This window comes from Cibotium barometz, chromosome 24 (assembly GCF_041138505.1).
Source record: "Cibotium barometz isolate CiBa-2024 chromosome 24, ASM4113850v1, whole genome shotgun sequence".
Lineage (NCBI taxonomy): Eukaryota > Viridiplantae > Streptophyta > Polypodiopsida > Cyatheales > Cibotiaceae > Cibotium > Cibotium barometz.
The window spans coordinates 56,296,820-56,320,158 of record NC_141069.1 but is presented as its reverse complement, the minus strand read 5'-3'; the positions used below and the strand labels follow the sequence as shown (position 1 = coordinate 56,320,158).

The 23,339-nt window shown below is 42.5% G+C and overlaps 2 pseudogenes; both read left to right on the top strand.

Moving 5' to 3' along the window:
* Positions 1-735: 735 nt before the first annotated feature.
* Positions 736-3,582, top strand: LOC147625485 (uncharacterized; annotated as a pseudogene).
* Positions 3,583-4,366: 784 nt separating this feature from the next.
* On the top strand, positions 4,367-5,056 carry LOC147625484 (uncharacterized; annotated as a pseudogene).
* The last annotated feature ends 18,283 nt before the right edge of the window (positions 5,057-23,339 follow it).

Below are 23,339 nucleotides of genomic sequence, written 5' to 3'. Positions count from 1 at the left end.
ACATAAGAAATGTGTCAGACAATGCGCTACACTGATGATAAGAGGTGAATTAGAGCTCACATTCATGTACCAACATGCTCAGTGTACTCCTTAGACATAGGCCAACACAGCCATGCAAAAATATCAATGCTATATGTAGATGACAAGAAATCGCGATTTCTTGTTCTGGGATAAATTTTTAAAAATCAACTCTAGCTCTCTATCACAGCTCAATCATGCAAAAATAGACTGTTCTATCATACCAAAACCATTCTACACCCTCTCAAGCTCATATAACAAGCATTGGACACTATTCAAGTACTTTTTTCTGAGTTATGGTCAACAAGCCGATTTTATGGTTTATGCACCAATCCGTTGGTTCAGTATGGCCTACCTAACCTACTCCTATTGCGGAAATGAAGATACAAAGAAAGAAACAACAAAAAACAAGCAAAACATAATGAAAAACATCGAAAGGGGTTGTTCTAAAATTCTATAGTCTCATGGTTCAATGAAGCGGACAATGCAACATTCTCTATTGCACTAACTCACCACACACAACCTTACCTAATCCTATGAGGTCCTTGAGAGTCCCACTCTCTGGCTACCTCGAGAGCTTTGAAGTCCCACTCCAACCTCTCACCTAATCTAACGTAAACATAAAGAATGAACTCTAGATGTGAATCTAGAGGAACCTTCGACGGTGCTAAGAAGACAAGACCCGCTAATCTAAGGACATCGTCCCCGGCAGCAGCGATGCCAATGTTAGCGGACCGCCACGACGGACGTCAGAGCTTGAGTCGCTCAGAGACAGGTACTGCAGTTTGGACACAGATTTGCAGAGGTTTATGCATGTATATTGAGTGCGGATTTTGATGCGTATTGGATGCTCATGGTCTTGAGCTTGCAAGCAGACTTGGTTATATTGGTTTTATAGCCGTTTTGCTGCAAGAACTCTGGCGAAATTTTCCCAGGTTTTTTTATGCGCATTGGTTGCTGCTACGATCCAGTTTGTGATTGCAGGTAGCACTCAGGGTTTACGTGCGGTGTTCTCTGCAGACAGGTGGGAGATTAGTGCATGTATGCATCAATATCGCACATTGTGAGCTTGGCGATAAGCTCACGGGTGAGCATAGCGATTCGCTCATAGCGATAGTCTCACAGATTTGCATCTCGGTTTTGCCATATTTGTACACATTTGGCAGATGCTTTTGATCAGCGATTTGGCCTTCTAGTGTGCTACATGGTTCTCATGGCAGAGACAGGTGATCAGTCAGATTGTGACCTCTCACAGATGCGCATGTTTGATGGGTTAGACTTTGCGGCATGGCGAGAGTGTATGCTTGTTGCATTGACACAGAAAGGGTTGCATGGACCATCGAGTGGTGATGTAGGTAGACCTTCTAGTATGTCTGACGATCAGTGTGGCAGGAGCTAGATGAGCTGCCATCATCTCTACGATCTACTTGCACCTTGTGGAGTCTATTTTTGCTCTTGTTATGCATGAGACGACTATGAGAGCATTGTGGTAGCGATTATATGAGATGTATGATGGATCTGAGTCATCCAGGACTCAGATCTTGTTATGCATGAGACGACTACGAGAGCATTGTGGTAGCGATTCTATGAGATGTATGATGGATCTGAGTCATCCAGGACTTGTATGAGACAGAGGCATTCACATATACGTCGACAGGTTACATGTTGGCATTGTAGTCATTCATCGACGGCATTGTTTTCGTCGTATGCGACAGTGCAAGAGACATGGTTGTCTCGGAGATGCAGTTAGCTCAGTTGATTTGACAGTTGAGGGAGCAAATGTAGTGTCTGAGTACACGAGTGACGGTGATATCACATTTGCTTCGAGTTATGCACTAGATGTTGTTATGCATGCGGATTGTGCAAGAGACATGGTTGTCTCGGAGATGCAGTTAGCTCAGTTGATTTGACAGTTGAGGGAGCAGATGTAGTGTCTGAGTACACGAGTGACGGTGATATCACATTTGCTTCGAGTTATGCACTAGATGTTGTTATGCATGCGGATTGTGCACGTCCTTTGCAGTGGTTGCTAGATGCGGATGCTACGTTTCATGTCACGTCATGTCATGAGTGGTTTTGTAGCTATTCTAGCGGAATGCTTGGCAGTGTGCACTTGTCTGATGGTTCAGTGCATGACATAGTTGGTGCAGGAGACGTGAGACTGTCATTGTCGAGTGGTGCATCATATTTACTGCGACATGTGTCGCGATATGTGCCAGACTTGAGAGCGAGTTTGATCTCGGTTGGTCAGCTCAGAGATTGTGGATGCCAGATTTCGCTTTGAGAGCAATCTTTTACGATGCATTTGGGTTTGCTGGTCATTGCGAGAGGTGCCAGGGTTGGCATGGTTTACCCTATGCACGTGGATCAGGTACGAGATGGCATAGTCTCGATTTTTATGCAGCCAGGTAGAGAGCGAGAGAGCAGGAGAGAGTCTTTTGCGCATGGTCTGCAGGATGCTTTGCCAGTGAGCAGAGCAATGAGCTTGTTGTGCATGATACTCCTATGCCAGATAGACAGGTAGAGCGGTTTTGCTCTAGTGAGACACGATAGGAGGTAGTTGTGCGGGAGTCTATGCATGGAGAGTTAGAGCAGGAGTGCTCTAGTGAGTCATAGTAGGATGAGACGTCAGATATGGATGCTGAGACATTGGCAGTGATGCAGTCATTTCTTGAGATACTCGAGATTGAGCATGATGCTGTGCAAGATATATCTATAGGTGCAAAGGTAGAGCGAGATTGCTCTAGTGAGACACAGCAGTTGTTAGAGTTTGTGCATACAGAGGTAGAGCTGGTCTGCTCCCTACAGACACAGATTGACAGGATTGACTTGACTGCTAGTATAGATGTTGATGCGGCATCCGTGACACAGTCTGACTTTGATATGCTCATGTTAGAGGCTGATCTCGTTATGTCAGGACATGTGGATCCAGTCCTTATGGATGTCAGGGAGGTGATGACCATCCCCCGGGGAGTCAGCTAGTATGCAGTCATTCATCACTATGTTTGACATTGAGCATGAGGATTTAGTTGTGCAGGATTTGTCTTCTAGTAGACACCTGGAGTAGCAAGCTTGCTCTGAGGTCGCACAACAGGTTGATTCATCTTTTGTGGACACTCAGGAGATGCATGGGGTTGACATGCCTAGTCAACCAGAGATGCCTATTGCCAGGGACATTCATGTTGATGCATGTTCAGTACGGCTAGCAGGTTTAGCTAGTGTCGCATGGGGTTGACATGCCTAGTAAACCAGAGATGCCTATTGCCAGGGACATTCATGTTGATGCATGTTCAGTACGGCTAGCAGGTTTAGCTAGTGTCGCATCAGCATTTGGTGGTCTCATGTATGAGATGTTGATCTCGAGACCGAATTTAGCAGTTGCTGTGGGAGCATTTGCTGTCAGTCTATCGGTGAACTGATGCTGGCATAGCGCATGGGGGAGTTATGCAGGTATTGCATACATACTTGCAGGATGTGTGTGGTATGTCTAGTGGTGTATAGACTTACACGGGAGCAGGACAGCCGGATACACACGATCATAGACCATCTGTGGGCATTGGATGAGTGTGGTTCTCACTCATCAGTCTTGTACATTAGTCATTAGACTAGGTGCTCTTATTCAGAGGCACATTCGCCTTTGAGTGTGGTTCTCACTCATCAGTCTTGTACATTAGTCATTAGACTAGGTGCTCTTATTCAGAGGCACATTCGCCTTTGAGTGGGAGGTTGTTGGGGTCAGAGGCTCATTGCCTTTGATGACTGACCGCCCATGTCTTGGGCGAGCGCCCACTGATGATTGTACCTAACCCATATATATACTTATAGTGTGTATAGGGGGTTGCCACTTTGAGGTTTCCCCACCCACATCTTGTGTGTTCCTCTTCTCCATCTCCTCTCTTGCACCGCACAGCATCCTTGCGCGCACCCCACAATCCCTTCAATTCTTGCAACCCTAATTCCAACAATTGGTATCAGAGCAAGCATCTACTCCTTGAGCAGCGCCGCCAGCACCCTCTGACCTCTGTTCTCTGATTGAGGTGAGCTTTCATGAGCGCGTACAGGTCCCTAATCTCTGCAAGCTAGCCCGTAGGGCTTTTTGTTATGTCAAAAATCCCATTTTTGACTGTTTCGGGCTCCGTTTTTGCATCAAAAGCTTTGCACAGGTATTTTCATCATTTTCTGTAAAATTTTGGACAGTGTAGGTTTTTGCAAAATAGGCATACGTATACTATTATGGACTGTGCTACATAGGACGTGCTGTATTCTATTCAGTCCTTGTTGTTACAAGCAGCTTTTACATCAGTTTCAGTCATCGGCCATGGCTGATAACGGCAATGATGTATTCTGCATGGCTGATAACGGCAATGATGTATTCCGCATGTTGTCTACTGATGATAAATTGGATGGGGACAACAATTACCCACTGTGGGCATACATGATACAACATGTTTTGGTTTCAAAAGCAGTGTGGAACATTGTGCAGGGTTTGGAAGTACGTCCAGGTTCTGTGGATGCAGGATCTATTGAGGATGCTACTGGTCCCGGCGGTAGCTCTACTGCTCCTTCTGTTATTACAGGTTCACACAGCACTGCTGCTGCTGCTACTATTTTACCCACTATTGAACAAGCTTGTTGGGATGGTAAAGATGCACAGGCTCATGCCTTGATTGCACTTTCTGTCAAACGAAATATCACCCTACACATTCGTTCAGCTAAAATAGCAAAATAGGCTTGGGATACTCTAGCTCATTTATATGCAGGTCATAATAATGAGGCAAAAATCTCATACCTGCGTAAAGATCTAGAGTCGAAGATTATGCAGGAAGATGATGACATGAATGTTTTTCTTGCTGAGATTAAAGATCTCAAAGAGCAGTTGATTGCTGCAAGTGAGAATATTCCAGACCATCCTCTTGTGCAAACTGTTCTTGATGCATTACCAGAGTCGTATCAGACTTTTGCTTCCACTTGGAGACTTGTTACTAAGGACAGACCTGATGCTATCAATGATGATTCATTGGTAAACAAGCTTTTGTAGGAGGCGCAGTCTATGCAAAACAGAGCAGCGTGCAGTTGATCAGGCATTTGTTGCTGCATAGCAAAGAAGAAGTGGCAAGTTTGCCAACTCCAATATTTCTTCTCCTTCTAGCAGGCATACTATTGCATCTTCTTCTACAGGTAATAGCAATAAGTCTGAGAAAACAGGTGACAAAGGCAAGAAAAAGATTAGGTGCAATTATTGCAAGGCAGCTGATCATGTCATTAAGAATTGCCCTAAGCTTAAGGCTAAAGAGGCTAAGAAGAAAGAGTCTAATGCAGCCACCATAGCGGATGCTTCTACTAATTCAGATTTAGCAAATGTTATGCAGGATACAGAGTGGGTGTTTAGTGCGTATTGCCAGTATGAACCATCTGTACATGATGCATGTTTGGCAGTTTTTGATGACTCTTATGTATGGTATTTTGACAGTGGTGCTACTAGGCACATTACCTCGCATCGTGATATGTTCACTTGTCTTGAGGCTGTCCCCAATGGGAATACTGTCACATGTGCCAACAATGCTTCTTACCCCGGCGTTGGTAAAATTGTACTTACTGCTGCAAATGGCAGCTCTTTCACACTTGCAGATGCTTTGTATGTACCACGGATTAATTGTTAGTCTTTGCGCTTGCAAGACTTGGACTTGCAGATGCTTTGTATGTACCACGGATTAAGAAGAATCTTTTGTCAGTCTCTCTGCGCTTGCTAGACTTGGACTTGTAGTCAATTTTGTGGATGACAGATGTACTGTTCATGATTTGACTTCTGGTGATACAATTATTGCATTTGGCACTTTGTTTCGTGGGTTGTATAGGCTCAATTCGTATGACAAGTGTGTGGAAGATTCAGCAAATGCAGTCTCTAATCAGAAAGCAGTTTCAGATGCAAAACTTTGGCATGCTCGTTTTGGTCATCTGAATTTTGCTAGTTTGCTGCGTTTGCAGAAATCTGATATGGTTGCTTCGTTGCCCCCTCTTGAGGCACCATTGAAACATGTTTGTGAAGGCTGTATTTTGGGAAAAATGCAGCGTTCTTCGTTTCCAAAGGATGGTTTTGTGTGGGCTACTCGTAAATTGGAACTTGTACATAGCGATGTATGTGGTCCTATGCAAACTGCATCTGATCGAGGGGGAGAGTACGTCTAAAGAGTTGGATGCATTTCTGGCTGGTCGTGGGATAAAACACCAGTTTACAGTGTCATGTACTCTGCAACAAAATGGTATTGCTGAGAGGAGAAAGAACAGGTCTTTAATGGAAATGGCATGATGTATGGTTAAAAGCCAACAACAGTTGGTGCATGCATTTTGGCTTGAGGCTGTTATGTGTGCAGCATATATTTTAAACAGGTGTCCTACTAAGGCTTTGAAGTCTATCACTCCATATGAGGCTTGGCATGGCAAGAAGCCATTGATTGGTCGACCACTTGCGTGTATTTGGTTGTTTGGCCTATGCTCTAGTGCCTATACAACAACGTCGCAAATTGGATGACAAGGCTTTCAAATGTATCTTTATTGGTTACAATGATGAGAGCAAGGGGTACAGGTTATATCATCCGCAATCAAAGCGTATCTTGATTAGTTGGGATGTTGTTTTTGTGGAAGATGCTGTGCAGCCTTTGTTATCATGTACCAAAGAGACAGGTATTAGCTCACAGGATGTATTTGATACTTTGTTGCCTCTATTTATAGGTGGAACATCAATTGTAAGTCCTAATGAGGCACATGTATAGCCTATGCAAGTTTAAAATGACATCACATATCAGCCCATTTCTGATGCAGATTTATAGCATGTAGTTGATGAGGACATGGCTAAACATTAGGAAAATTCTGGACTCAAAAGAGGGCTGTTTCAACAATAATATAATAATAGACACATAGATTGAGTGACATGTAATCTACGAACGAGATTCACCGATGGTGGGACCTCTGTACAAACCCACCCAAAACGTGGAGAAACTCTTATCTTCATGAAATATTAAAAAAAACCATCACCTTGTCTTAAAATATTTAAAACCGTTTTTTTGTCAGAAACTAACACAATAAAAGAATGTTTTCCACATTCCTGTGTTAGACGTGGAGCACTAAAAAATTCTTTCCACCACCCCTAGAACTAATGAAGCTTGAATGCTTGGAATAGATAGATACACATTCTCCCGGTTATTCCCTCAACTTGGTTCCACTTTTGAATCTTGAAACATCTTTGGCGCCCAAAAAGAACACACCGTCCCTCATTTCATCCTCCCTCCTTGATCCACAAAAGCGGTTAGCCCAGTCATCCACTTTCTGCTACTTCTTCTTTCTCATACGTCTGTTATTCTATCATGGCACCCGAAAGTGGACTGAAACGAGCAAGGAGCAGTATCTCATCTGTTGTGTTGTATAACATAAAAGACGAGAACGAAGAATGGATTCCCCAAGTATACAGGAAGTACTCTTGGGTCACTATGCAGCCAGGAAAACAAGGCCACTACCGAGTGAAGGGAAAGGCATCTGAAGACTTGGCCAAACATTGGAAAGGAAGGATCCTTGACTTTAAGATGGCACCAGGAGGGAAAACTGTCAAAGAAGTGTTGATCCAGCATGTATTCATGCAAAAAGAGATCAACGTGGGACCATTGGAAGGACTTCCAAGACACAGACCACATTGTAAGTGCTTGTGTTTTGTATTTCAACGTTGCAAATAAGGTGATTGATATACATTTTTCTGCCTTGCACAGATTTGTACCCATCCAACCTTCAGGAGTGGGAGCCTGCACAATGCTTGACGGGGTTCTTGAATGTCGTACATGGTGAGGTGGGGGAACTTCAATATGAAGGTCGTGCACCAAGTGATCTCGCAAGAAGTAGAACATATTTCTATGACTCATTTTATACCTTGCCCACTCAATCGAGTCGACATGGAAAGTTGGAACGTATTCCGTTGCCCGCACTTGATAGTCCGGAGTGGCCATTGCTTGACACAGAAGTGATAGAGTCATACAGGACCAAAATGTTTAATGATATTAAATGTGCTATGAAGCCTAGCATTGGTGCAAGAAATGTGCACTTAAGTTTGTTTGTTCCAATTGCATGCTTTGTTCATTTATTTTCTAATTGTAAACAATTGAGAAAAACTAGAACAACTTTTGTGTGCAAAGATGTAGATGAAGTCTGGCTTGATCATTTGTTTGACAAAGGTTGGAGAGTGAAATCATCAAAGGGAGATGATTTGATCGAATGTCGATTGAACACCTCCGACATTGCATTTCGGTGAGTGTTAAAACATTAAAATGTATTTTTGTGAAACAGTTACAACGCTTATTTGATTATACTCGGAAAATTATCCTAATGATATTTTGGAATCAGATACTATATTGCCAGGCAACATCTGTGCATGTCATTTACTTATAGAAGGTGGCGATGGATCAACAACAACTGGGAAAGCATGGACCAAGATACAAGAGATGGCAGCCACTCTTGCTTGATAGATATAGTTATGATTCGACAGGGTCACCCATCTTTGACATTGGAAGTGGAAGAGAATTGGACTCTCGAATATGTTAGGAAGGAATTAGAAGTAGCTATTCAGAATCCTCCAGATCAATTTTGCTTCAAGCTCGATGGTCGGAAGCTAAGTAAAAGAAGAGAGTATCAGATCATTTGTAAAGATGTTGCAGCCCCACATGAATTAGAGGCACTAGAAGATATATGATGTGACCATGTATACGGTGACAATGTATTTTCCATATGCAATAAACTTATCTATTCAGAACATTGCTTTTGTAATGCTTTATTGTTTAAAACAATGTAATGAAGGCAAGAATTCCCCAATTGAATTTTTATGTACACAAAAAAAGGCTTAAAGTAAGAAAGCAAGCAGTGAAGGAACACAGTAGCAAATTTGATCCTCTGATTTTCAAATGATAAGTGTATTTACATTTGATGTTCTCCCTCCAATACATGTATAGCTGCATATTTACAAACGTACATTTGTTGGAAGAAGGAAAAAACTATTTATGGCTGGAACCCATAGGTATCGGCTTCAGGATGGAGCCAGGGCTCTTCTCCCAAGTATGGAGCCCATGTAAGAGGCTCAGGGGGGCCTATCCCCCCTCGTGGATTGGGCGGGATGAAGTCCACTGGCCCGTCTGGAGGCATAACTTCAGCGACCTCGATCAATTTCGCAATCGTTTCCTCCCTAAACGTTTGGACGTCTAGGTCCACGTAGCGAGACATTGATGGAAACTGCCATCACAATTCATCAAGGCATAAATAAGATCAACATGACAATATATAAGAAGATAAACAAGCGCACAAATGCGTATGGGAGCTGAAAATGCTTACATCCTCTGAAGGGAGCTGAAAAATGCTTCGTAGCAGCAACATTGCATTAAGTGCAACCCTCCACCCACAGCTGTAGCCATCTTCTTGTTTGGGGACACTAACCCTACGGATGGTCGATCGATCCAGGGTGTTGATGTCCATGCTGAGGCTCTCGTAAGCTGCCATTAGTTTCCTGACTCCACTGTAAACAGAGACCAATCATTATCCTGATCAATCCGGACTTCTAACTCAAACAATAATATGTATCTTAATGATTTTTACTTACAGCAAAACATTTCCATGGACACCAGATGTCGAATTTGCAAGGTAAATGACATTTTCTTGCACGTCGACTAGTAGAAGACTCCAATGGGAACTGCACAATAGAATTCTATTAGTTTCAATCCAAAGGAAGCACTATATAACTCGTGTACGGTGATTCCTATAAACATCATGCGAGAGAGAGAGAGAGAGAGAGAGAGAGAGAGAGAGAGAGAGAGAGAGAGAGAGAGACAAACTCACTTTTCATGATATGCCAAAAAAAAATACTCGGGCATCGTCCAGCTGGACCTCCCGAAACCAGTTCAGCACATCGAGGTACGGAACTGACTCTACTAGCAACAGTGTTGAGACCAGTGAATCAATCTGGAACACTCATTGTTGTACATCCTCGGGCAATAGCGAAATAACAAAACTTCACAAGGAAACATATCAAGAGTGAGGCATCAACTTTAAGAGACAAGAATGAAAAATTGTGGGAGGACAGAGAAAAGAGTATACCTTAAAACACATCTGAGCACTTTGTCGTTGACTTCAGTTTTGGGATCAAACAAAATGTTGATTTCTTCAGCATGAATCGGGAAATAACATCTATGCCCTCTAATATTAAAGGGTACATAGAACTCCGGCAACAAAAATTGCAGCGCCTCCCGATTCATGGCGTGGAGTGCGCGAACATTTTCCCTTTTTGTTTGCAATGCAAGCATTGCAGCTTGATGTTCCCTTTGAGCGCCTGTCATTAAATTTTCCCGAGTCTGATGCTCATGATCTGGACCTCCCTCGGTCACCTCTTCAATTCTCACTTTTTGTACAGGCCGGACATCCAAAATTTGTAACATTCGTTCATCAGTAAACGTAACTGGTCTAAGTGACTTATCGTATCTGAAACGAAGGGCTATTAGGCTGAAAAAATCCTTGTTCATTACTGTCACCCTGTGTGCGTGGGCAGCAAGAACGTAACTATCCAAAAAAAATTCGATCATCCAATCTTCTGTGGCCTCTTGCAAGCAAAACAAGGCCGATGCCTTCCACCTAAACAAAATTCCATTCTGCTCACAAATTCTCCTGGCAAGCCTCTGGAAAGGCAATCTGGGAATAGCAGCTGTCGGGTGCTTCATAAACTTTTTGATTTCTCGCAGGGCTGCCGAATGCTCTGCGAAACGCCTGAGTCTAGGCTGCGTTTTGGACAATCGGGAAGGACTGCTTGATTTTCTTGATCTTGAGGCTTTCAGAACGCCCATCTTCTTCCCAGTAGATGAGGGAGCTGCATTATCAATGCGTCTAGCTGTATGCCTTACACGAGCCATCTGAAAACGCAAGAAAAAGCAGAAAACTTTGCTATTCAGTAGTACACGATTAACAATTCACCATAAAGCGAGAGAGGGGGGCCAAGAAAGCAATATGCACTTCCTCGCGTTATGGTGAATCCATTCACCATAACGAGAGATGAAGGTCCACAGAAACACAATAATTTTTCTCGCATTATGGTGAATTCATTGACAACAATAAGAGGCGGATTATCATGCATTCTTTGAGCTTCGATCTTGCGTTAAAGTGATTTGATTCACTATAACGCGAGACTAAGAGCCAATCAAATCAAAACAATCCTCCTCGCGTTATAGTGAATCGATCTACTACAACGGGAGAAGGGTTCTCCCGAATCTCTTATCTTTCCGTCTTGCAGTTTGGTGAGTCGATTCACCATAACACATAGAGCAGTATTGAGATTCTAATGACTCGTCGTCTGCTTTACGGTGAATCGAATCACCATGACGGAGGGCAAACAGTCGAAGAGAAAACAATGGCAGGGGGCAAACAGTCGAAGGAAAAACAAAACAATCAAGTATTATACAAGAAACACAAAACAATCAAGTAATACACTTTCATCACATTCTATGAGTGGGAATGGATGGAGACTGTCGTGTAGGAGGTGATTTAATTGACACCAATAAGAGGTGGATTATCGTGAATCCTTTGCCCTTTGGTCATGCGTTATGGTGAATTCACCATAACGCGAGTCTAAGGGCCAATCAAAGCAAAACAATCCTCTTCGCGTTATAGTGAATCGATTTTCGCGAATCTCTTACGTTTGCCTTCTGCCATGGTGATTCGATCCACCATAAGACATGGAGCTTATTGAGATTCTAATGGCCCGTCGTGTGCTTTAAGGTGAATCGAATCACCACGGCAGAAGGCAAACAGTCGAAGAATAAACAATGGCACAGGACAAACAGTCGAAGAAAAAACAAAACAAACAAGCAATATACAAGAAACTTACAAAACAATCAAGTATTATACAAAAACTTACATTTCTTGCGTGTGAATGGATGGAGACTGTCGTGCAGGTGTTGGAAAGTCGGTTCAGTACTGTGGCGGTAGTCGGAAGTCAGCTGGAGGCAAGCAGGAGGACGGACAAGGCAAAATCGATAAGAGGACGAAAAGGTGGCGTGATTAACGGCTTTGATTAGTCTTTAGAGCGAACACACGTGCTGGCGGACTGCCAGGGCGACTAGGCGGCGCTAACGTGTCGTATAGCATTAAAAAGGGCTTTGATTAAACTTTATAGCTTGTACACGTGCTAGGTACACGGCGGGATGCCACGTGGCATTCATGGAATGGCGGGTGAAAACGCGGTGCTGACGTGTCGCGTAGCATTAAAAACGGATTTTCTAGGATACTCATCTCATTTATTGCCTCTTTTGGAGTTCGTATTCTCATTTATCTCCCCACCAACGGCCTTTATCTCCATCAACGACTGACTATCTCCTCCAACCCTCCTTCATCAATCATCCTCCTGTATCCAACGTCAAAGACAAACCTCCAACCTCCTTCATCTCCATCTCCTGCGACGATTGTATACAATTCGTTTTCCTGGTATTTTTATCTCCTTTGTGCTTTTTTCTTCTTTTGTTATTTCGTTGTTTTAGTTTCAGTCGTGGAGAACTTCTTGCTTTGTCTTTTCATCGCGTTAAGGTGAATTGAAAACCTATGACTCCTCGCCTTATGGTGAATTGACTGCGAAGAAGAGTATTTTAATTCGTTTGACACCTCCTCTCTCAGTATGGGTACTGGAGAACTATCTTTATTTTTAATTCAACATAACGTTAGAGGCGTTGCCAAAGGATGATAAAGTCGTCATATTGCGGTGAATCAATTCACCACAACGCGAGCGAAAGTCCCATAGGAAGCACAATACTCCTCCTCGCATTATGGTGAATCGATTCACCATAACGCGAGAAGAGGTCCTTGACTTAGCTGCAATTTTATTTGCGTTAGGGAAAATAGATTCACTACAACGCGAGGAGGAATACCTGGATTCCTCTGGCGTCTCCTCTCGCGTTATGTTGAATCCATTTTCATTTTCTTCTTTTGTTATTTCGTTGTTTTGGTTTCAGTCGTGGAGAACTTCTTGCTTTGTCTTTTCATCGCGTTAAGGTGAATTGAAAACCTATGACTCCTCGCCTTATGGTGAATTGACTGCGAAGAAGAGTATTTTAATTCGTTTGACACCTCCTCTCTCAGTATGGGAACTGGAGAACTATCTTTATTTTTAATTCAACATAACGTTAGAGGCGTTGCCAAAGGATGATAAAGTCGTCATATTGCGGTGAATCAATTCACTACAACGCGAGCGAAGGTCCCATAGGAAGCACAATACTCCTCCTCGCATTATGGTGAATCGATTCACCATAACACGAGAAGAGGTCCTTGACTTAGCTGCAATTTTATTTGCGTTAGGGAAAATAGATTCACTACAACGCGAGGAGGAATACCTGGATTCCTCTGGCATCTCCTCTCGCGTTATGTTGACTCCATTTACACCACACAGAGATTTGTTGTTTAAGATCGACTGTCTCTTGATTCATTGCCTGAACTAATATTTTCCATGTCTTTTCTACAGACTTGAATTCAGCCATGGCGCAAGTTCAAGTCGAATTTGATGTGGACGAAGAGATCAAAGAAACTCCTGCAACTCTATTATATGACTTCCTGTACAAATGTCGACATCATGATTTGCACCCTGCAATTTCGTTGATGTTCAATAGCGATTTTTCTCTGGAGGATACATTGTCTAGCCATCATGGATACTTCGAAGAGGCAAAGCAAGAGTTTGACGAGCTCACAAATGAAGAACCAATGATGATTGATGGGAAAAGTCACATTCATTTTAATCTCAAGGTTTCGCCGGAGAAGAAGCAGAGGTTAAACAGGGATTGGCACAAGGTGCCATGTGACAAGAAGAGAGCCTTGCTTTGCCCTTTTCACAAAAGAAAGTGCCGCTTGATGGAATACTCCTACGCCTTCTTATGCTTCTTGCACATGAACGTGCAATTAACAGATGAAGAATGTACAGAGCCGCTTGCAAAAATTGAAAGTGAAGACACGATTTCTCGTCAGGCAAGTCCCATCGTTGAGGATGCTGCTGAAGAGGAGGACACTCCTCATGTCATTGAGGAGTTCAATGTTGAAGAAGAGAGGAAGCTTAGTTCGGTGGTTGATATTGAGGCAGTTAGAGAACAAAACAGTGATGTAGGTCAGCTTGTGATTGAATCAGATGACTCCTCCCCCATTCCAACGCCATTACTCCCCTCCTACCAAGTAGGAGATTCAGAGTATATATTGCTGACAGACATACAACGTGTATTTAACTTAAGGGAGGATCATTGCATAGCTTTCATAGCCCAGAATCTGGAGGTCGATGACAATTTTGTAGATGATGATGGGATAGACAAGTACCTACTAGTGGATAGCCATGTGAAAGACACCGAGTTCCTTTCTGCTGCAGCAACACTAAATATGATCTATGCTGATGCCCTTAGATATGAAGGAAAAGATGCCACAGAGGAAGAGCTACAAGAAGCAAGGGACAGATTGAATATCACCAACATGGGAGGGTGTAGGGATGTGCCAAATAAGTCAGCGGAAAACGTTCCTAGTTCGAGCACTAATTTATGGCAAGACGCCTTGCTTGAAGCAGATGAGAACCAAGAGGTTAGTTTTTTTTTGTTGTGGATTTGGCTTTATCAACTTTGTCGTGAAATGTTTGGTGATATTGTTTCTGGATAATGCTCCTTTATTTTTTCAATTGGAAATATATGAAGACACATTCCTCAAACGTGCTTCAGGCAAGCGTATGGCGGGATTGGGCCACGATTCGACACTAGGAACATATATACACCGCCTAAAATTCCCTCAAATTGTGATATTTCACGCTAGCTACTCCAATGACAATGCCAGTTTTCCTCTGATGGCGATAAAGACTTTATCCAGGTATTTAGGTGGCTACCACGTAAGGCTGAATGCAAACAAGGCAATACTTCTGGAGCGGCAAGCAGCTGTTCGAATTTTTGGAAAGGGACCTGGAGTATATTCGTTAAGATGTAAATATTATTTTAACATATGCTGCTTACGGGTTGGCATGTGGAATCACAGATCCCAATCTGTTGAGTGATTGCGGGAAGAAGCATCTTCTTAGAACAGCAAGGCCAAAGGTCCCTCTTGTGCCATTAATAGAGGATGAAGAAGATGATGCAGAAACGTCAACAAAAAAGGCTCGGCTGGGGGAAGTCTCTGTTCCAGATTAACAAATTTAGATTGTTCCAGTTGCTAAGAAGTTTCGTCATATTTCTCAATACTCTTCTTGTTTACCATTGCAAACTATGAAATGTATATATATTGGAAACATTTATATGGGACATAGATGAAAGCTCTTGTTCTTTTAAAATCTTTCACAGTTACATCATTGTTTTACAATATATATTTCAATGATCAATTTTCTTCCACACTCTGCCCTGTCTTTGTCGTTGTCTTAGCCATTCAGCATGATTCTGCTTTCCCTGTGAGGAGACATATATTGAACGTCTCCGTTCAGCCTGAACCTTTCTTATTGCACATGACACAGCTGATTCAGCATGTTTGATCTTCACACAAGCCCTCACTTGAATCCGCCTATACCACCACTGACATAGTTGCTTCATGGGATTACTTTTCTTTATTCCTCCTCCATGTTGAGTGGCCCTTTGATAGGCACAACGTGCTTGCCAATGAGATCTTTCCATGCCTTGGGTAGACCAAATCCCAAGGCTTCCAAACTCTTCCGCAAAAAAGGTTCCATGTGCATGCAAAATGTGCTACAAATGCTCAACAACAACAAGACATTTAGTATCGTACAATATTTTTTGAACAACAAAAAATACTCAAAGCTGTAGGTTTTCAAGTAATAACCATGTATTGTGTCAAGTTTGTCGCACCCCATGCCTTTTCATAGCTAGTGTAGAACTCTGTCACAACTGCCTCAAATTTCTCAACATCCCCATCTTCAAACCTTGCTTTTTGCAACAAAGGTGCTAGGCGATCAAGTGCCAACCACGCTTTGGCCTTTGCCACCCTTGCTTGTCCTGAAGAGCCTCGGTCAAGTACAGCTGCATGAAGCTTCCTCCACACCTCAAAATCTGTACCCAGATGACCTCTCTGGGTATGATTAGATAAGAACTTTCTGGCTTTTGCACCTCCAAAACATGGTTTGCTAGGAACATTTCCGGTCTTCCCTGATCTTCTCAAGTCCTTCTCAATCTTCACTTGACCACAATGTAAACCTGCATCTGAAAGCACTTGCTCTATTTTTTTAATAGTTCTTTCACTCTCTACTGCTGGTTTCATATTCCATGAAAATTCGATGTACATGTAGACTAGTTTCTCAATTATTCTAACCAGCACATGCAAAACACAAATATGAACTCTGATCAAAGGGATAGGAAGAATTGGATCCCAAGTAGGATCCACTCCTGGAGCATCACGATTTGGGGGTTCACGCCTATTACTGATTGCATTTGGGCATTTCCATTCTCTCTTTTCCTCCTTTGGAGACACCTCGTTCGGTCATACAATACAGGCAAGGATACTTGGCCATTGCTCCTTGGGAAATACCAAACATGCATTTCAAGGTTTTAAGATCTGCAGCCAGGTGCCATTCAACCTCATATTCACCATATCCTTCTACATAAAGCTTTTCGCCATTCGACTGCTGCTGGATAGTGGAAGGAAGCTCAGTCTGGTTGAAGTACCACTTCAGAATTTCATGGGTCTCTGTTGGAACCTGTTAACAACAACTGTTAGATTGTCTACAACATCATAACAAGAGGATAGCAACATAATATTCTTTATTTAAAAATGGATAGCACGTCACCTCAAATGCAGCCAGCCACCAAATCTCATTTTCGGATTGTACACTAAAGTGCTTCTCATCAGCATTACTGATACTTGCATCCAAAGCTCTATTCATTAAAGTAATGCTAACCCTTTCCAGCTTCTGTCCTTTGATCACCTCACTCTCATCAAGTTTCAAAACAAATTTCAGCCTTCCATTGCACTCATGTACACTGATGTCATAAAATTTCACCATAGCCATTTGTAATTTCCGAACATCCATGATGAAATTGTTGAACTCTGTAAGCTCTATAATTTTCTGTTCCCCGCTCTTTTTAGTCACTGTCAATGTGCTAGACACGTGACAAGGCTCTCCAACAAGTTCGACCATTCCCAAGTTGAGAATATTTCGAGCTTTGTTTACGTGAAATGGTTTTGGAATGGGAATTACTGTTTTTTTTCCAAGCTTGCAATTGAAACCCTCTTTTACTTTATTAAACAACATCCTGTAAGACTTTGTGCTTATACCAGCCATGTCACATATACCTTGTGCATCTGCTGCAGGCGTGAATGCTTCACTCACCTCTTGCAAGGATTGCTTTGCTATGTCTGATCGAAGTCTTGCAAACTTAGGATGCTGTATTGCTGACTCCACGATGTCTTTTGTCAGAACTTTGCCAAATATATCAGAACCTTGCTCTTTTGGACCCACAACATCTGTGACCATCCTGAAGCAACAACGATAGCTATTTCAGTCCACCATTCATCTAACTATACCACCCCCACACCCAATCCCCCATCTCCAAGAAAGGAACTAAAGATGAAAATGAAAGTGAGTGCTCAAAGAAATTTAAGCTCAAAGAAATTATAGATCCCAATACCTGCAAGCTTTTACACGACGCTTCCATTAGCCACCTCCAACATTGAGTTCTTCCAATGGTTTGATCTTTCTCTTGCGTAATCGAGCACCTAATGGCGTGTCTTTCAAATATTGCAATTTTCTGTTGAACTTTTCAAGTTGTTTTCGAAGGTGTGCATTCTCACTCTCCAATGTGAAATTGTTGATTTCTCGAACTGCCAAAATTTCATTCTTCTCCTTTATAGTGTCCTGCATCTTACAAATAGTCTGCTGCTGCAAATGATCAAACTCTTTTTGTAACCCAGCACAAACTTTTGCCTTGTCCTCGTTTGAAGCTTGCAAAGCTGGTGTGATCGATGCCAAGTAAAAATTCGCACCTTCAAGCATTTTTATCCTGGCATCTCTATCACTCAAATGTCTTTCAAAGATACTTTGACATTGGCCAAACAGTCTTTTGCAATACCCAAGCAATCCATTTTCACCCTCACACACAAACTTGAAGAAACTTGTCAACCCAAAGAATGATGGAGATTGAGAGGAGGTTGGATCTGGTGGGTAAATACTACCATCCAACCAAAGGTCCATATTTTTCTTTCCTTCATTTCGAAGCTCAGTAATGCGGGCTTCGCATGCTGGCCTAGACCAATTTCTCTTACAGCAGGGAGCATAATCGGGTTCTACTTGGAAGTGGATGTCCACCTTTTTCCTCTTTTGCTGCACAGGTTCCATTGCATTGTTCTGTGCTTTAACAACACCAAAAAGCATAATGAACTCACACTTTAACCAAAAAAAACCAAAGATATTACACTTATCTCCCGTGAAGAAGATTGCTTCATTAAAACCAAAAGACAACATCACTAAATAATACCTCCTTGTCCATCAAACAAACTTGTTGGTATCCTGGATGAACCAAAATGTACAGAGTACTTGTAAGCACAACCCTCACTTGAAAAAGGTAAGAAATGGGATTGTTATTCATGCACAAGCAGGTATGGCGCATGAAGAACAAATACTTTTCCATCCTTTTTCAAAACTTGCCGCCTTGAGAAGAAGAGAAAATCAAAAACCTCCCGCTCAAAAAAACTCGGATTTGGAGTGGTAGTGGTTGTGCAATCGAGAAGACAATGAAGGAGACAATGCAAGATGATGGGTTGCAGGGACGAAGTTCGGTTAGCAGAGTTGGATTCGTTACATTCAAAAGTGTAATGAAGAAAGAGAGTGGTGTCTTTTTTCAATAAAATAAGGCACCATAGTGGGAATAAAAAACTATACTCAAGATGCATTGTTTTGAATTAAAAAACACCCTACATGTCAGTTAATGGAATAAAGAACTCAAAAACGACGCACGTGCCCTCCAATATTATATGTGGATTTATTGGCTTGCTTTGTCCACATCACCATCCCAAGGGATCTCTTACAAGGCCCCTTTTTGAGTCCAAATTTTCCCTAATGAATGAGCAGGCTAGAAATATGCCAAGGTGGCTGGTGTAGACTTTGCGTGATAGTAAATTAGATGCACCTATGTCTAGTCATACTCGTTCAAGTTTTCAGCATGGTTCTTATGCATCAGATTGCTATGCTTTGGTTGTGTCTAATTTGTGTGATGAAGAAGAGCCACTGTCATTTGATGAGGCACAAAATTTAGAAAATTGGTTGGCTGCAATGCAAAATGAATATGATGTTATCATGAAGAATGGAACATGGTCTTTACGCAATTTGCCTATTGGTAAAAAGACCATTGGATGTAAGTGGTTTTTCAAGTTGAAACGAAAGCCTCATGGCAGTGTTGACCGCTATAAGGCGAGGCTTGTTGCAAAGGGTTATGCCCAAGAAAAGGGTGTTGATTATGAGAAAACCTTGTTGCAAAGGGTTATGCCCAAGAAAAGGGTGTTGATTATGAGGAAACCTTTGCTCCCACTTGTCGTATGACTACCATTCGTAGCATTTGTGCATTGGAATGTACATCAGTTGGACATCAAGACTGCGTTTTTGAATGGTGATTTGCATGAGAAGGTGTATGTAATTCAGCCTCGTGGTTTTATTCAAAAAGGCCAGGAAAACAAAGTGTGCAGGTTGAAAAGGGCATTGTATGGCTTAAAGCAAGCTCCACGAGCTTGGTATGAGAAGATACATGCTTATTTGAGTACACATGGTTTTCTGAATAGTCCAACTGAGAGCACTTTGTATGTAAATAGTAATGTAAATGCCCCATGTCTGTGACATCAAATGCATGCTGCAAATCAGCTTTAAAAGCTGAAATATCACCCTCTTCAGGGCCAGTGTGATGAGCATGTCATCCACATAAAGAATAAGGATGAGAACATTGTTCCCAATGTGGCATACATAAAGTGTACTCTCAGCTGAACTATTCTGAAACCCTTTGGCAGTCAAGTATGTATAAATTTTGTGGTACCAAGCACGAGGGGCCTGTTTAAGACCATACAGTGCTTTATGTAAACGGCATACTTTATTTTCTGCACCTTTTTGAACAAAGCTAGGAGGCTGAGACACATAAAATTCCTCTTGCAAATCGCCATTCAAAAAAGCAATTTTAACATCCAAATGATGTACATGTCACTGCTTGTGGATAGCCAATGCAATAACAGTACGTATGGTAGTCATACGTGAAGTGGGAGCAAAGGTCTCCTCATAGTCAATGCCCTCACGTTGGGCATACCCTTTGGCGACCAAGCGAGCCTTATGGCGATCAACTGAACCATCAGGCTTACGCTCAAGTTTGAAAACCCATTTTGTGCCAATAGCACGCTTGCCCGGGGGCAAGTCACATAACTCCCAAGTACCGTTTTTGTCAATGGAGTCTAACTCCAAACGCATGGCTGCCACCCAATGGTCATCCTCCACCAATGCATCAACATGAGAAATGGGTTCCTCATTACAAGCGGTGGCAACAAGAGCTGTATCCACATAATGTGAAGATGCATGGCGAGAAGCAGCATGTGCACGTGTACGACCTGGCATAAATGTAGACTGTTTGCTATCACGCAAAGTGTCAACCAGCCATCTAGGAACAATTTTTGACTTCCTAGTATGTGCATCTTCCTCTGCCAATGCATCACGCGAGGTATCTTGATGAATTTGGGGCATTTCAGGATCAATTTCAGCTGCTGATTTTGCTGGTTTTCAGCAGGCATAGGTGGCTGTAAATGAGCTGAAACTGGCTCTACATTGTCCACATTTGAATTGAATAAAGGCAACAAAGTATCAAAGACATCTTCCGGCCCAATAGACGGCTGTTTGGTACATGAGACAAGTGGTTGAGATGCATATTCGTCAAAGATAACATCTCTTGACACAATGATCTTACCTGTATTAGGCACATAGAGTCTGTATCCTTTACTCTCAGTACTATAACCAATGAAAATGCATTTGATTGCCTTTGCATCAAGCTTGTGTCTTTGTTGTGTGGGCACATGCATATATGCCAAACACCCAAAGACTCTCATATGAGTCACCACTGGAATCCTGCCATTCCATGCTTCATAGGCAGCCTTAGATTTCAAGGCTTTAACGGGGCAACGGTTAAGCACATAATTGGCACACATAACCGCCTCAAGCCAAAACTTACTGGGCAGATCCTTGCTTTTGAGCATGCAACGTGCCATCTCCATGAGTGTACGATTACGTCTCTCTGCAACTCCATTTTGCTGAGGAGTATAGGGAGTAGTACACTGATGAGAAATACCATGTAACTGCATGTAAGCTGTGAACTGATTTGACAAATATTCCCCCTCTCGATCCGCACGCAATGTGACAAGCTTGTGTCCACAAGCATTTTCAGCCATGGGACGGAAGTCTCTAAATGCTGTAAAGGCACCTAACTTTATAGATGGAGCCCTCATGGGGCCACAAAGATCACTATGAACAAGCTGTAATGGTCGGACAGTCCTCATAGCCCCATCTTTAGGAAAGGAATTCCTGTGCATCTTTCCAAGGATGCATCCCTCACATACATGCTTGAAGGGAACCTACATAGGAGGAAGCTCATGCACCATACCTTGCTTCTGCAAGCGTACAAGAGATGGGAAGTTCAAGTGACCAAACCGAGCATGCCATAACTCAGTGTCACTCATCACACGGGATGTGGAGACAATCATAGCATCATGAGAATAAGTACTCTTGTCATACATATCAAGCTTATACAAGCCACTGTATAATGTCCCAGAAAGCATAAGAGAAGGTGAATCTTTGCTGTCATACACTGAGCAACAATGATTAGAAAACTGAACCTTAAACCCAGATAATGCAAGGGCTGAAACAAAAATGAGATTCTTCTTAATGCCTAGTACATATAAAGTGTCACAAAGAGTAAAGCTATCCCCATCACATGTTGTTAGCTCCACATTGCCGCGGATGATGTACATCTAATCATTGCACTTTATGTCGACGATGACATGCTGCTCTCTCTCATTGGACCGAATGAGACTCATATTACTATTTTTAAGGCTAATTTGAATGCCTCTTTTGAGATGTCAGGTTTGGGGCATTTGCATCATTATTTGGGGATACAATTCAAGCAGTGTGATGGAGGGATTGCTTTGTGTTAAACAAAGTATATCGAGACATTGTTGCATAGATTCGACCTTGAAGATTGCAAGCCTATGGCTACTCCTATGAGCCAGGCTTGAAGCTAAGTCTTCATGATGCTGGAGATCATTTTGATGTCATTATCTATCATCTGTTGGTTGCCTCATTTATGTATGCATTACGAGGTCGGACATTCAGTTTGCAGTCTCCCAGGTGAGCAGGTTCATGCATAGCCCAGGGTCTCAGTATTGGAAGGGAGTGAAATGGATCTTTCACTACTTGAGTGGCACCATACATCTTGGGTTGTTTTATCCCAAGGGGGGATCATTACCGTCAGATTTACATGTGTTCTCAGACTCAGACTGGGCTGGTTACTATGACACAAGAGTGTCCACCAGTGGTTTTTGTTTCATGCTCAGCAGCTCAAGCATATCTTGGTTCAGCAAGAAGTAGCCTACTATGTCCACTTCTAGAAGTGAAGCTGAGTACAGGGCAGCTTTCACAGCTACAGTTGAGGGTGTATGAGTCAGATGGCTTATGGCTGATTTGAGTGTTGGACACGATTCTACCACCATTATCTACACTGACAGTCAGAGTGCATTGGCAGTTGCGAGGAACCCAATGTTTCATGCTCGCACAAAGCACATTGAGGTGCATTATCACTATGTCAGGGAGAGACTCTCAGCAGGAGAGATCAACTTGGCTTATGTGCCAACACAGGACAACCTCGTTGATCTTTTCACAAAGGCACATCCTCATGAGAAGTTTGAAGCTTTTCGCAAAGCTTTGGGCTTGCTTCCCTTTGTGGATTGATCTACATAGGGCATGGCACTTCCCTATACATGAGTGCCAGCTCTCGTTCACACCATCACTCCCAGGGGGGATTTGTTGATATACATAGGTAGTGATGTGTGTGAACACACTTAGGACCGTTGGGGTACTTTTTCCCTCACTAGGAGGTTTTTTCCCCCGTGCATTGTATATACGCCCACTCATTCTAGGGCTACCTAATCTTTGTATTTGCACACCTATCAATACACTCCTGCGTTGTGTGCTCTTGAGCTTCTTCTTCTCCAAGCTTATGTTCATTCCTGCAACCCTAATTCCAACATCATGGATCATGCCGTATTCACGCATGAATGGACGACGG